The sequence below is a fragment of the Vipera berus genome (genome assembly GCF_964194415.1).
Source record: "Vipera berus genome assembly, chromosome: 2".
In the NCBI taxonomy this organism is placed as follows: domain Eukaryota; kingdom Metazoa; phylum Chordata; class Lepidosauria; order Squamata; family Viperidae; genus Vipera; species Vipera berus.
This window is the reverse complement of record NC_138203.1, coordinates 34,990,273-35,006,713: the sequence shown is the minus strand read 5'-3', so window position 1 is coordinate 35,006,713 and position 16,441 is coordinate 34,990,273.

Here is a 16,441-nt window from a genome sequence, read left to right as displayed (position 1 = left end):
GGATCTCCACTCAAAGTGAAGTCCCTAATAGTATATACAGTTTTGCCCTTCAAGGCTGCAGGTTAGTGTGTTTATGCATATTGCATATTGCTAGAGAGGAGTGCAAAATGAGAATGGCTTTTGTGAATTTTGAGTTGCTTTTAACTTTGCGTGGTTTGTCATCCTTTTAAAAGAACAATAGCACCATCCAAATTAAATTTTAATTTATTTTAAACAGTGAGTAATGCAACAGAAGTGACTTCAGCATGAATCACATTTGCCTTGAATGAGAAGAAGAAAATGTTAGTACATCTACATTGGTTCCCAGTGATCCTAACTGCTGCCAGTTTAATATTTTATTATGCTTTTTCAAAAGAAAAGGTAATTATTTATCATCTTTAGAAGACTGGAACTCCATTCTCTCCTTTTGTACACAACGTTCTTATTTCTAAGTGTAGGAAGTAAGCGTTAAATACTACATATGCTGCCAAGTGCAATAGCAAGAGAAGACCAGCTTCCTGTACCTTGAATAGTGAGCACTGCAGTACAACAGTTTTTCTTACCCTTCTTGATAAGATCATATCTCCAAAATCTTTATCTGCACCAGAACTATTTAAAGTACAAGCGCCCATGCTGTGATCTTTTGTTTCAAATTTTCTGAAGTATACAGAACAGGAATCTTTCTTCTATACTGTTTAGTATTATGAGAAGTCAAATGTTTTGTGACATAGCAATCCAGTTGTCCATTTTAAATTCACAGTCATTTAATTCTAAAGCCATCACTCAGTGCACTTTAGCCTAAACCAAGCATAAAGAAGTTATCAATGATAGTAAACTGTTTCCATGAAGGCAAAGTCAATACTGAATCACTGTGACTTTGATGAATGAAGGCAAATATATGTGTCTCTTGATAATGTTGCAGGATCCAACTTGGATCAGTCACTGGGACCAGAGGTTTGTTTTCCAAGCTTTCGGACTTGTACCGGAGCCCATCCTAAGGGAGCTTCTCTCTATCAGAATGTGCCCTGAGGATGGGCTCCAACATAAGTCTGAAAGCAAAACCTCTGGTTCCGGTGACACACCCAGATTGGGTCTTGCAACCGTAACTTGGAGCCAGACATTTTTGGAGGCTATCTTAAGGGTCTTGAGCAGATGCCTCTTTTTGCTGCCTTGAGCTTCCAGACAAACAGCAGAACACAAATGCATTACACAAATCACATTATAATCTCTACATTTGTATAGTGTGCTAAGACTAAGACAAATAAAAAGAGCCAGTTTGGTCAGTGCACCAGGCTAGAAACCAGGAGACCATGAGTTCTAGTTGTGACTTAAACATAAAGCCAGCTGGGTAATCTTGGGCCATTCTATACTATTAGCACTAGAAAGCAGGCAATAGTAAACTGTTTCTGAAAATCTTGCCAAGAAAACAACAGGCAGTTGCTAGGAGTCACGACTGATTTGTCCTCAAATAAATGAACTGCCTTATGGTATAATAGGGGGTGAAACAGATCCCAATGTGGATATTCCTGCTGTCATTTCTGTTGCTGAACTTCATATTCTTTATTCATTTGTATTTGACATTGTATAAAATAACACACATCTATCTTTTTTCTGGGGCTGTTGTTTTGAAACAGATTAAATCATGCACTAAATATATAATTCAAAATAAATAGCTGCTGGACAGGGAATGGAGCCTTTCTGTATCTCCCTCAAATTTCAGGAAATAAGAAAATTTTCTAACTTCCCATTGTAGCCTACAGTGCTAGAATTCCTGATATCTTCCCATCCAAATATTAATCAAATCTGAAGCTGCTTAGCTTCACAACACAGGCCAGGTTAGCCAAATGCTATCCTGAGTTTTTAAAAATATTGGAAAACCCATTAAAAATTCTTCCAGCAAGGGCTAGATGGTAAAGATGACAGCAAAGATACTATTTTCCCTAAAGAAATAGGAATAATTGCAGATATGCACATTCCTTAGGTATGTATTACCATACTGAAATGTATTCTGCATTAGCAACCATAAAAATATTGGCACCAGTCACTAGGTGCCCCCAAAGTTCAAGGCTTAACTTATTGCTGTAGGATAGGAAATACCACCAGAAGATAGTTATACTACATTCTTCCTATAAAGTAATTCTAAATCTGATTTGATCAGAAACTTAACTTTTTTTTAGCCATTTAGCTGTTGTAAGGGCTGAAAAAGTCAGAAGGAGGGGGATATACAGGTAGTCCTTCTTTAGTGACCCTAATTGGGACCAGCAATTCGGTCATTAAACAGGGTGGTATCTAAGGAAAACCATGACTGTGCTTACAATTTTACTTCAGCTTGCCTTTGCTTTATACAGCTATGAAGATTGTAAAAGCAAAGACTCAGCATAAAATTACTTTTTCATCAGCATCATAACTGTGAACAGTCAGTAAACAAGGCAGTTGCTAAATGAGGAACACCTGTAATCCTAGCGGATTTGTAAGTAACTCAGTTGACCAAGCATCCTTTATTATGAAAAACCTGATTACACTGGGGTTTCTGATTATGGTAAAGTCTTAGGTGAATTTGCACTCAATGTATGAGCATCTGTGGAGAACATGGGCCTTACCACTGGCTTTCACTTTGTACTTTATGCTTTAATGCATGCATGGGTCCTATAGCAAGACAGGGAAAATGGACAAAGTAATAAGGTGTCTAAATCTCTGAAAAGTATTTACATAAATAGTTATAAGCAAATTTGAGACCCCATAGCAGCTTATTCTGTATTGTCTTAAACTACAGGTAGTCCTTATTCAGTGACCATAAATGGGACTGGCAACTTGATTGTTAAGCAAAGCAGTTGCTAAGTGAATCAGCTGATATGCTTATGATCTTACTTTGACTTTCCTTTGCTTTAAAAGCTGGTAGATTGTTGTCAGTCATCATTATCTTGAATGAATTGAAAGTAGCAACAGAGTCCACCTCTCAGCCATGTCTTAGATGGGCATATAGGAAGGCTAACATCTCAGTTCTCTATGGGAAATTACCTTCAGGTATTGATTCAGGCATAAAGTGTTTTCCCAGCATAAATCACTTCCTTTCTTCTTTTACTTCATATATACATTAAACTGGAAGTGAAGATCTGTCAAACCTCTTAAAGTTTGACATAGAACACAGTCAAATTTATATGAGATTTATAACTACTTTGGCAATTCAATAATCACATGAATTTGGGCTCTGTAGAGCTTCAAATTTAGAGGGGAAAAGGTATTTTAGAACATACTGAATATATCAGTGCGCCCGGACCATCTGCCTGCAACTCTTTAAATTACTTGCATCTTTTCCTAGAATTGCACGGGGGCCCTCAACAAATAGAGTGTTTCCTTTTACATAGGAAAATGTGAGTTTGGTTCAAAGAGTTGTAGAAGCTTTCTGTCTTCAAATCTGAAGTTGGGCACAGTCCTGATATTCATGGTTGAGTCTATATGCAGAGGAGCATAGAATTCAAGATATACAACCCTGTCTTTTACTGCTTCTGGAAAGGACAGCTACCAACACAAAGTGAATATACCAGCCAAAATCTATAATGTTTCAGACATCTCTGGGCCAGGCTGAGCTAGGATGAGCTGTGGCTTTTTTCAACATTTTTTCACAACTCACAAAACAGTGTATTTTGGTCATTTATGGAGAATGAATTATAGGCAGATACAGAAATGTTTCATCTCTAACAACAATTCAAAGTAAAAGAATGTTTCTAGCATTCCCTTGAAGTAGAATTTGTTTTTTGTGATGATTCCATAGACCCAAGTTCAAGAGATGGAAAATTACTGCCCTCACTTTCAACCATTTTCATCCAATCCTAATATAGCCATTGTCACGAAGACAATTCAGAGTAAGGACAATAGATATTGTCCTCATTTGACACTGCAACATCATATATTAAGGACATCATCCCCACTGAGTTGCTTGCAAATATTATCCCAGTCAAGGGGATAAAAAGAGTTACTTTTTAGAAAATGCTGTGCACAAAAAACAAACAGTTACAAACAGGTAGTAATACATGGTGGATCAGTGGGTTAGGACGCTGAGCTTGTTGATCAGAAGGTCGGCAGTTTGGCAGGTCGAATCCCAAGTGCCGCGTAACAGAGTGAGCGCCTGTTACTCGTCCCAGCTTCTGCCAACCTAGCAGTTCGAAAGCACGTAAAAATGCAAGTAGAAAAATAGGGACCACTACGATGGGAAGGTAACAGCATTCCGTGTGCCTTTGGCATCTAGTCATGCTGGCCACATGACCACAGAGATGTCCTCGGACAAGCGCTGGCTCTTTGGCTTTGAAATGGAGATGAGCACCGGTCCCTAGAGTTGGAAACGACTAGCACGCATGTGCAGGGAAACCTTTACCTTTACCTAATAAACAGAATCCTGAAATATGAAGAACAGAATATTCCCCCACTTCCCTGGTCTCCCTTTTGCATGGAAGAGTTTTGCCTGAATTCTACAACATATGTTCCATTTCTATAAGGAGCTTGTGTACTATGTGACTTAATATCCAGATTTATATAGCAACTTCGGAGACTCTGAGGAAGACTAAAGCCATATCCATGGAACCCTTCTGCTGTGGCATAAGGACAGCTCATTTAGCATTCTTGGAAAGCATTATTGTACCTTACACTGCAGCAGCCATGTTGTACCAGCTAGGCACTCAGGGTGTGCCAAAGTCCAGCTGAGGCACTCCAATATGAAAACAGTATTTTCCCGCTTGCTGTGGCATAGTGCCAGCTATGTCAACACTGAGATGCAAAAGGGTGCAAGGGTTAGCCCTGTAACTATGTCACTCCATACACCAGGTCTATTGTAAGACTACTCCCTCACATGTAGACAATATATATCACTTCTGTTCATCATTCACTGATTATAGTTGTGACTTGATTGCTCAGTCTCCATAGACAATGGGGTTCCTGATCTCCAGGTATCAGCATTGCCAATGTTTAAGAAAGCTCCTCCTCTTAAATATTATTCACAGTCAGGATTTGTCTGAACTTTTGCAGTCCAGATTTTGTAACCTAAAGAAGATTCCAATGACATAATGACACAGTCTCTTCATACTCTGATGAAGATTTATCGCTCACCAACATGACTAATTCAGGGGAAGTGAAACCTACAGAAGAAGGTAATTACTTACATAGATCTTCAGAGTGTTTCCTAAAACATCTACCAATTTAATCCCAAATGTGGTTCAGTATTCTCACTTTTATGAAAACTCATCTAGTTCTTGGTTTATCTTCCTCTTTCCACTATCTTCTTCTTTCTGTTTAATGGATTCATTTCAATGTTGACTCAAGGCCAAATTATTTAAAATAGACTCTCTACTACAATTCTCCATAGGTCCAGTATAACACTAGCTGATCATGATTTTAAATAGGTGGGTTATTATTGGTTTTATCATCAACAATGTGAGTTTTCAGAAGACTGTCACCATCATCTTCTTGTAATCATTTTAAATGCTTTATATTATTTTTCAAACTATTCATTACTTTATGACTTGTTAACAAGGAATATGTGGGCTAGAAATTATATTTATAAATAAGCATAATCAAGAACACTGGGAATTCACACTGCTCTGGCTTATACATTGTGCTAAACTCTGTTTTGTTTAAGCCTGAATAAGTTTTAATCAGCTGGGTTCAGCCAGTGTGCAAAGACAAACTATCCAAGCAGCATTAACTACAATGTGCCAATCCAAGCACCTTTGAAAATTATTATGAATTAACTGCAAGTCAACATTGTTTCCAAGAGCCATTCCAATTCATTGAATGATTAAATAATGCATATAATACTGCGGATTCTCTCTCTTTGCTATTTGACATGTGATGGTATTTTAGACTTTATTTTAATTAATATTTATATACTGAATCTTTATGGTTCACTTAATAGTTTCCAATGTTTTCTCATTATTTAATTTCTAATTTTATATTTTTGAGCTCTTAAAGGTACAAAGGCATGATAGTAAATCTTTAAGCAAGGATGCACACCAAACTGCCTGAAAAAGTTAATTTTTCCTTATAACATAATAATTGAGTGTTTTGTTTTATTTCTATCCTGATTGCCCTTAAATTGTCAATTCTCACTCTGAAACAACCTTCAGAATGAATCTCTAGTTACAACCACTAGCTACAAGAATATGTTTTATTGTATATTTAAATATGACAAATATAAAATATTATCTAAAAGTTAACATTACTCTAGGTTAAGCACTGTATACTGACTCATATATGAGCTGTTCCAAAGATTACTGATATTTTAAATTAGGCCTCAGATCATAACACTTCTGAGAATGTTAACTTCTTCTGTATTGCTTACCTCAACCAGAGAAAATTTCATTAAAAAGACAGCCAATAAATCCATCAATTACATAGGCATGCATACCTTTAAAAATTTCCAACAAATCTGGTAAAGTATTGTAAATAATAGAAAATTGCATATGATGTCATATGTGGGGGAAAAACTCTCCCACTTTGCCATGGACTTGATTTTAATCCCAAACTTTGGGCGGATTTATTTATTTATTTATTTAAAAATATTTTTATATTTGCCCATGGAAGAGGAAAACTCTTCCATAGTATAGGAAATAAAAGAAACAAAGAATTAATAAAACTAACATTAAAAGAAACACCCAGCAAAGCACTTCTTAAAAATGCACAGAAGCCACAGTTCAGATAAAATGTCAGTCAGAACAATCAGAACAAAATATTTTCTAAAGTTTTCTTGAAAATTGGCAGCTACGAATGCTTGACAAACCTCAGGCAAGAAAATTTGTAAAAGGACTCTTTTTAGTAGCACGAGTTTAGTTAAGACCAGAAAGTCTGGGCTGCAAAAATCTAGACAATCGCTAAATAATAGAGTTAAAGTCCTCTTGTATCTCTTTGCTTAGCGGTGATTCAGATTTTTGCAGCCCAATTCTGATATCCCCAAATGTCATAATACATAGTGCATAGTACAATTCTACACATGTTTTTTTCAGAATTGTTGCAATCTGTTCAACACTGCTTAGCCTGTATAGGATTGGAGCTTGAGGAAGAGGGCTCTTCATTTCAAATATTGAGGCTGGTAACAACATGTCTTTATTGAGAAATAATCCCAATTTTGTACAATGGAAATCATTTCTAAAATTTCTAAATATAATTCCCAGATAGTTTAGATGTGAGAAAACTGGGTCTTCAGTATGCTATGAATACTTCACATTTAAACTTAAGTACCAGCATTGCTCTGCCTCCAGAATGAAGGAAAGGAAAGGAAAGGAAAGGAAAGGAAAGGAAAGGAAAGGAAAGGAAAGGAAAGGAAAGGAAAGGAAAGGAAAGGAAAGGAAAGGAAAGGAAAGGAAAGGAAAGGAAAGGAAAGGAAAGGAAAGGAAAGGAAAGGAAAGGAAAGGAAAGGACCCTATAGTGAAAGTAAGGCTTACTCCTAGGTGTCTTGGCGTATAATTAAAACTACAGCTAAAATTGCAGTGAACAAGATACTGGGAGAGTACAATTCATGACTGAGCAGAATTAACCTTGTAACTGGAATTTACTTAAGAGAAATGTTGCCTAGATTTTGATGTATTTGTTTATAAGATAGTTTCCAGAATCTTTTACTGCTTATGATGCAAAGTGGTTGGTTCACTGGTATTGTACACTTTCAGGAAAGAGAGCACTTGAGATATTAACACTTTATACAAAAAGGCACTCTTCATATAATTATAGCTTCCATCTTCTGCTTAAAACTAGAAGATTTTAAGAGATCATTCAGGCCCCCGTGTAGCCCAGACTAAACCAATTAGCTACTAAGGGCCACAAGAAAGTGCATTTCTCAGATGAACTATTTTGAGATTTCACAAGGATCTGAGTGTGTCTTTCACATCGGGAAATGCACTAAAACAAAAAAGATTGCAGCTTTCAGAAACCACTAAAAATGTTTACTGTAGTTGTAAAAATTATCACTTTTACAATTTCAGATTGTTTGATCAAGTATCTAGAAAATTGGAGTACTGTATAGTTAATTGTAGAATGCACACAAGCATACATAAACACACATACTAAGCTCCTGCCAAACTGAATTGCTTGGGATCCACAAAGAAGCATGTATTTGATCTTTCAACTTTCATTTATTATTAGTTTACAGGCTGCCTTAAGAAATTTTGGAAGGTTAACTTACCAGGTGCTGACCCGACAGTGGTAGTAACCCAATGCTTGTAATTGCTCCCTAATTGGCAAAGTTGTCACTTCTCGTGTGGCAGCTGCAGTGCATTTAGAAAACGTGGAGGGACAGCGTTCCAAATGACTTAAGAAAGAGAACAGGAACAATCACTTCATTCTGGTTTTTTTTTCTTCTTTTCTCAGATGAGTTCTGTACCTTCAGAAAGAAGGAAGGAAGGGAGGGGAGAGGAAGTCAACAACCCTTAGCTTTCCTGCAAAAAAATAAGGAAACGGCAGATAGCCATCTCATTTTCTCAAAATGTTTGGAAAAATAAACGAAAGGAAAAGAAATTCCTCAAGTATTATATCTTTATGATGGATTTCATAGGGTGAAATTTATAATTCAATGGGTGGAATGTCCTCAAAACAAACACAATGTTCCAAATACAGAGTCTTGTTTTGGAAGTCAGATTCCCATATCTACAAATTGCTGCTTGCTTAAGAATATAAACAATGAGAAAGAGAGAGATGGGTCAGCCCCTCCACCTTTACTACACACAATTGAAATATCATTCTCAGTATCCATTAAAGTGTACATAAATGTATATAAAGAGATAAATTTATGTATAGAAATAAAGAGGGATTTTGTGAGTAGAGTAAGTGATAATTATAAACTAGAGTTACATATGTTATCATTCAATAGTTTCCTATTACGTTTTCTGGACTGGACCTCCCAGAAGCGCCAATTAGATTGAAAAACTGAAGTGCAATTCAGACAACACTGAAAAGTACCTATTGGCAAGAAAGCTTGGGTCTGGAAATTCAGAATATTCCCTATCAAGATCTACTTCTCTTAAAAGAGAAATTGGCAGTACTGGATATCACCTACAAAGCCTTATAGTATATAGCTCAGCCCTAGAAAGTCTCTTGAAGATTTATCTCCAAGTCCTTCTGTAACACATAGATGATGCATCTGTCAGAGGACAGATGCTTGTTGAAAGTCCTCCCCAGTGGTGGGATTCAAATATGTGAACAACCGGTTCTCTGTGTGGATGCCACTTCCAAAAGTCCATTCTGGGCCTGGGCAACAAAATGTTAGCTACCGGTTCTGCCAAAGTGGTGTGAACCGGCTGAATCCCACCACTACTCCTCCCCTATCAGGAGATGTGATAGGAGGGAGCCAAAAGTGGACATTCTGTATGGAGGCTCCCTTGCTTTGAAACAAGTTGCCACCCAACTGGCCTGCTGGGAGCTTGTAAAAATTTGGCTATTGCAGAAAGCCTTTGGGCCTTAAGTGCTATAGAACTCCCAGTTGCAGGAATAGAATACAACTTGTAATTTTTGCCGTAACTTTATACTGTATTTCTGTGTTGTGTGTTGATTTACAGCAGTATTGACTGAAATGCTTATAAAATTCATTACTAAATGAATGGATAGTTGACTATGGTCTGTACATAACCCATGAACTGCAACTATTTCTGTATCTCCAGATGATGGTGATAGTATGAAATACATTTTCAAAACTATATTTAGAGTGTTAGCTGTTTCCATTCATAGACTATTGCAATTTACTCCACATAAGTCTTGTCTTAATGAAAGTACAGTAACTTCAGATAACACAAAGTCAGCAATCAAATGAAAGCACAGTGATGTGATCCAATCATGCCACGATGAAAGATCTGCTTTGGTTGCTCATTGCTGTTTTAGCACAAATCTCATGGTTGTAGCCTTTAGAATTTAGATTGTGTAGGGATTAACTTGCTGATAGACTGCTTCTCCAATTACAATCCTGTCCGGGCACTTAAATACTCAGTGGAAATCTATCTATCTGTATTTGCAAAGATCTTTTGTTAAGCACATGGTAGACAGATTTCACCTACCTTCCTTCCAAATTATAAAATATATTCTCATTGTTATGTATTAGGCTTTTTAGGAACACCTAAAGCACTTGTATAAGAGTCACCACCAGGAGGCGTTGAACTGTAACTGTTTTGGCAGGAAGCAGTTTCAGTGGGAAACAGAGGTTCAATCCGATTGGTTGGCTGTGTACCTGGCCAGGTACTGGCCAGGTATATAAAGAATGCAGGTAGCCCCTATTCCCCAATACGGTCACTTCCACCTAATAAAGAGCTGTTATGCTGTACTCATCAGACTGGCGTCCTTCCTACTCTCCAGAACCTACTACACAACACTCATGATCTTTCTAAACTCTGTTAACAGTAGCAATAGCAATAACACTTAGACTTATACACCACTTCACAGTGTTTTACAACACTCTCTGAGTGGTTTACAATGTTAGCATATTGCCCCCAACAATCTGGATCCTCATTTTACCTCATTTACCTTTCTTTTAGGAAATGAGTTAAATTTTACCTCTTTAGCTGGGGATTTAAATATGTTTTGGTTTGATTTTAATATTGATGTATTTGTATTGTGGCCATACTTGTGTGTATGCGTGTGTGTGTATTGGATGGAAAGGTGGAATATAAATGAAATAAATACAAATAATATAAATCTAAAAATATATTTCATATAGTCAAGACTGTAGGATATGAAAGAATAGCTACTAGAAGTAGTTTCATCTTCCTGACAGTCCAGTGATATGCCACTATTTTAAAGTCAGGTCACTTTCACTACGTATTGAGTAGCCAACTTCAAAGCAGTTACAGGCCCTCAGACAGAACAATCACATAGGTGAACATCAGCAGAGCTCTTCAGTCTGAGGCATTTCCTCAAAATATACAAAAGGGGAAAACAAGTTTAAAGGGTATTTTTTTAAGCACAGTTTGCTTAGACTAGCATTGTTGAATGGAAGAATGTTTTCCTGAATCACATGTGGAATGGATGGAGTGGAAAGAGTAGAGACTGAATTAGGGATACTTAACACAGGTTTTTTTTAAGTGTATCTTTTCTCTGTAATGATTAAGATGATTGGGAATAAATATAGCACATGTTTATTTTATACCAGGCAGCTCTAACTCTTTTTAAAGCAAAATCAGAATCTTTAAAAATAGTAAAGGAAAAGAAACAGAATCTTGGACTATCATCTTTTCTCCTTGATAAGCTGGCTTTCCAGAGGTAGCAAGATTCTTGTAAAAAAAGGAATATTTAATCACGTGATTTTGCCATGTTACTTTGTAAGACTAATGAATAGGTAATAGTTTTTATATTTAAAGCCATACATGGCATGAGGTTAGAATATAAAGAAATACTAGAACATGAAAAAATGAGGATTATAAAACAGAGGTGACAGTTAAGATGGAAATACAAATGATAAGCCAAGAGAATGACTTGTTCAGGGACCCCTTACTGGATTTATAAAAGAAGTTTGTTAAAGCCTTGAGGAAGCCTCTGAGATGAAAAAAAAATGAAGAGAGATCAAACCCTATGACAATATCTGAATGAAATAAACATTAAGATTTCTGGAAGCAAAAAGAAGGAGTACAATGTTGATTTATTTGACCAAGACTAAAATAAGTTTCTATAGAATTCTGAGAATTCTTTATGAACTTTTGCTGACAACAGGAATGAAAATGTTAATGATTTATGGATTTGCATATGGATAAGGGATGGTTTATGGGAAGAAACAATGGATTGGAAACTAATCAAGGAGAGAAGCAACTGGAACTAAGGATAAACTTCCCAACAGTGAGGACAATTAACCAGTGGAACAGCTTGCCCTGAGAAGTTGTAGGCGGGGGCAGAGCAGGGGCAGGCAGGGGTTGGGGGGCAGGGTGGGGGGCAGGGGTGTGGGCAGAGGGGGCAGGGCAGGGGGCGGGGTGGTTTTGGGGCACTTAGTGTCTAAAAGGTTCACCATCACTAGTATAGGGTCTCTTGCTTTAGCAGGAGGTTGGATTAGAAGACCTCCAAGGTCTCTTCCAGTTTTGTTCTAACTGAAGAAAAAATACTTGCATACAACCTTATAAGGCAGAGGCCTCCAACCTTTGGGGCACCAGGACCAGTTCCACGGAGAGAGGTTTTTCCGCAGACCAGATGGAGCATGGTTTTGGGTGCTGCCTGCCTCCCAAGGATGGGGCTTTGCTTGTTTGCACAGCCTGGTTTCTGGCATGCCATGGCCCAGTGCTGGTCCGTGGACCAGGGGTTGGGGACCCCTGTTATAAGAGATGAAGAATTACCAAGTTTGTACTTGTTGTGATGAAGATTGGAAGTCACTTCTTTAAATATTTTGTTTGCATATTTTTTTACTTCTTCCTTTGTTCCTCCCCCACTTTCTTGCACCTTCTGTTCTCTTTTTCTTTTCTGAGTTTAGTTTGTAGTTTCTTTTATTACTGCCTTTTTAAAAACTTCAATAAATATTATTAAACTTGCCTCCTTTAATGAGTCACAGCACTTTCACACCACAACTACTCTTTAACCATTCAAACAAAAGTAATTGTAGAGCTGAGCCGCTCAATTTTGATTTCCACTGTTGTTGTTCAGCAAATCACTTTAGTTGTTAAGTGAACCCTGCGGTCAGTAAGTAAATCTGGCCTCCCCCATGGGTCTTGCAAGTCAGAAGCCAGTTAGGAAGGTTACAAATGATGATCACATGACTGCAGGACAGTGCAACTGTCATAAATACAGGTAGTCCTCAACTTATGACCATTACTGATCTCAACGTTTCTGTTGTTAAGTGAGACATTTGTTAAGTGAGTTTTGTCCCATGTTACAACTTTTCTTGCCACAGTTGTTAAGTGAATCACTGCAGTTGTTAGGTTAGTAACATGGTTGTTAAGTGAATCTGGCTTCTCCATTGCCTTTGCTTATCAGAAAGTTGCAAAAGGTGATCACACAGCCCCGGGACACTGCAACCGTCAGAAATATGAACCAGTTGCCAACATCTCAATTTTGATGATGTGACTACAGGGATCCTGCAACCGACGTGTGAAAAAAAGATCATAAGTCACTTTTTTTGGTGAAAATGAACAACAATGAATTGTTGTAAGTTGAGGACTACCTGTACGTGCCAGTTGCCAAGTGCCCAAATTTTGATCATGTGACCATGCAGATGCTGCAGTAGTTGTAAGTGTGAAAACCGCTCATCAATCTCTTTTTTCAGTATCATTGTAACTTTGAATGGTCACTAAATGAATGAATGTAAGTCAAGGACTACCTATTTGAAGGTTTCTATGGAAACAGTTCTTCAAGTACTTACTAATTTCAACTGCTAAGAGAAAGAGATTCAGGCTGGTTTAGTGGCTAAAGGAACCAGACTAGAAACCAGGAGACCGTGAGTTCTAGTCCTGCCTTAAGCATGAAGCCAGTGGAGTAGCTTTGTGCCATTATCTCCCTCTCTCAGTCCCAGAGAGAAGTCAAGGGCTAACTCCCTCTAATAATCTTCCCAAGAAAATCACAAGGGCTGTCCAAGAAGTCAAGAGTGATTTGAAGGTACATATGTGTGAAGACACTCATACACTAGACTAGAGAATTAAAAGGACATTTTGCACTTGAATGGGTTCACCCCAATGTTCATTTTTTTCCCCTGAAGTATTGGGGACATGTAGAAAAAGAAATACTTACATAAATGAACCTTATAAAACGCTGCCTATCTTCAGTGATAGGTAAATTATTTGTCAGAGAGTTGTTGCTCCATTCTTATTTATTTATTTATTTATTATTAGGACTTATATGCCGCCCTATCTTCCGAAGGACTCAGGGTGGCTAACAACAATAACATACAATAAATACAGAAGTTAAAATAAAAATTAAAATTAAAATTAAAGGCCCCTGTACAATAAATTAAAATTAAAATAAATTAAAAATTAGAGTTAAAAAATAAAAACATAATTAAAATCCCTGTCAGTCCAGGTCAGCCAGGTGGAAAAGGAGTGTTTTGAGGCCGCGGCGAAAGGACTGGAGATCTGGGGCCATCCGAAGCTCAGGGGGGAGCTGGTTCCATAGGGCTGGCGCTCCCACAGAGAAGGCTCTTCCCCTGGGGGTCGCCAGCTGACATTGTCTAGCCGATGGTACCCTGAGGAGGCCTTCTCTGTGTGAGCGTACTGGGCGATGGGAAGCCATTCCCGGCAGCAGATGGTCCTGCAAGTATCCCGGGCCTAAGCCATATAGGGCTTTAAAGGTAAGTACCAGCACCTTAAATCTCACCCGGAGGACAACCGGTAACCAATGCAGCTCACGCAGGAGGGGTGTAATATGGGAGTATCGGGGTGCTCCCATCACTACCCGCGCAGCTGCACTCTGCACCAGCTGAAGCCTCTGGGTGGTCTTCAAGGGCAGCCCCATGTAGAGAGCATTGCAGTAATCTATACGGGAGGTAACGAGTGCGTGGGGCATCTTGGTCCAGAAAGGGGTGCAAGTGGCGTACCAGGCGAACCTGGTCAAATGCCCCCCTAGCCACGACTACAATATGATCTTCAAAACTGAGTCGTGAATCCAGGAGGACGCACAACAATGTTCAGGTTGTGATGTATTTCCTTGACGGCAGCTGTGTTCACTAAAGGATTCTTCAGTTGTGGGGTCAATAAATAATGGTGATATATTTTGTACTTCACAACTGAGCTTTAGATGGGCAGAACTAAAAAGTTACTATCATGATGAAACTGAAAAAAAAAGACGAAAGTAGCTGAATGTGAAATATTAGGGTAGAAAATTCAAATGTATTGGGCAAGTCTACCTCAGTCTACTCAGAAGTAAGTTCTGATATGTTCAGAGGGGTTTGTCTCAGTGAAATTTCTGTAAGATTGCAAACTTAGCCAGATAGTTAACCTTAAAAAGGATTGGCTGCACTTTATGTTTCCTCAATTTGCAATTCAGTTAAATAACTCACTGGCAAGAAAACACATCTGATTTAAAAGTGGTTCTCTTCTGCTTTATATTCCACACTAGCAGCAATAAGAAGTGATGATACATCCAAACCAAAAAATGTCTTTAGCATTTCTTATGAAAATAATTATTCTCATGTAAGAAGACAATGCTAATAAGGTCAGAGCTAACTAGTTCAAGGACAGAGTGCCATCTATTGACTTTAAATTAGCAAGCACTTAGTAGAATCACAGTAAGATGCATATTTCAAGCCAGCTTAAGATAAAAATGACTGTAGGGTTATTTTGATTACCCTTAAGTAGCAGACAAATGTAGAAATGTAGCAGCTTCTTTTTCAATACTCAGTATTGAGGGGCATGATACTGAGGGTAACATATGGCCATAATAATGAATAATAATAATGACTGATAGTTATATTCCTAAGGAATCTGCCCATGGAAAATGTGTCCCAGTTGATGGCCATCTGGTGGTGGTAATGCATGTCACAAGTTAAGCATATGAAAAACCTCCTTTTATCTCTTCTGAAATCCCCTACCAATCAGATGAATAACATTGGATTCTGGTGTTGTGAGAATGCTTTTTCCAAATCTGCTTTTTCAAGTTCATACGTTATTTTGTATGCCTCTACTGGCACCTCCCCCACAAAATGCTCATTTGGTTTTTATGGGGGAAAAATACCTAAATGTTATAGCCTTTCTTGTAACAGATTGAACTTTATCATTTCAGTCATTATTTAGGCATTTGTCCTTTTTGAGGAACACAACATACACATTTATAGTGTGTGATCATTGATATAAAGACATAATGATGCTGGCAATATGGCCAATTATTTTAATATATTTTATAGCAGTTATACACTGAGTAGATATTATCCATGAGAACCTCAAAATCTCATTATTAACATATTCCTGCATTATACAAATGAGAAACTAGAATTTTGGTCCCAAATGCATACTTTTATACTTGCTTACGTCGCTGTGTAATATCTATTTCCTTTATTTGAATTGCTTTGCTTTGCCCTTTTTTGTTCTAACCTTGAATCAGTTTGAGTTAGTGATGCTTGAGGAAATGGACAGGGTTCTCTGCTATATTAGATTGGTCATCTGTTTATTGGACTCAGGTTCCTCCTGGGTTATTAAGGCAATCAGGAGGTAAACTGTAGTTGGATCCATGCTGTATTGTTGACCTCAATGAGAGATGGGGTGGTACCTTTGACCTTGAAGAAGATGATGGTGCACCTTTTCCTCAAGAGATGTATCATTTTAAATTTGGGGGGAAGAAATGGCAGTCTGAAGGTGGCTTAATGAAAAGCAGAGCATGGTGGAATGAAAAGCTGGAGAATAGACTAGCTGTTCAATAATTCCTCTCTGGACAAGGAGAGGACTCGAGATCACCCACAAGTACTGTATTCCAGACAGTTGATCTTCACAAGAAGAACATAAAGACAGTAGTCTCCAGCAGGTTTAGAATTCTCGGAGATGAGGAAATAACCACCTTGCTCAAACCACAGTTGGCACTTCTGAAAGGACAAGGAGTG